This window comes from Arachis duranensis, chromosome 2 (assembly GCF_000817695.3).
Source record: "Arachis duranensis cultivar V14167 chromosome 2, aradu.V14167.gnm2.J7QH, whole genome shotgun sequence".
Lineage (NCBI taxonomy): Eukaryota > Viridiplantae > Streptophyta > Magnoliopsida > Fabales > Fabaceae > Arachis > Arachis duranensis.
Window position 1 is genome coordinate 85,746,476 of NC_029773.3, and position 416 is coordinate 85,746,891.

The window sequence follows — 416 nt, forward strand, 5'->3', positions numbered from 1 at the left end:
AACATGGTTCAACCCACAATTCAACCATAACCAATCATCAAGCATATATCACAACATGCATATTTCTCATACATCATACCATCAAGGCATCAATAATCATCATCACATATATGACCACATCATATATCTCAATCATTCAACAACATCAACCATTCAATGCCTATCTTAGGGCCTCTAGCCTAAGTATTTCCTACCACATTACATATTAGATACGGGAAACCGAAACCATACCTTAGCCGATTTCCCAAGCTCAACTGAAGCACTTCCAAACCACTTATCCACAAGCTCTCAAGGCCTCAATACCTCCAAGAACAGATTTTTCACCATAAAATCCCTTTTTCAAGCTTTTCAAAATCACCAATCAAGCTCCAATATTCACATATACACAACCTAAGCCACAATCATCATACCCATAT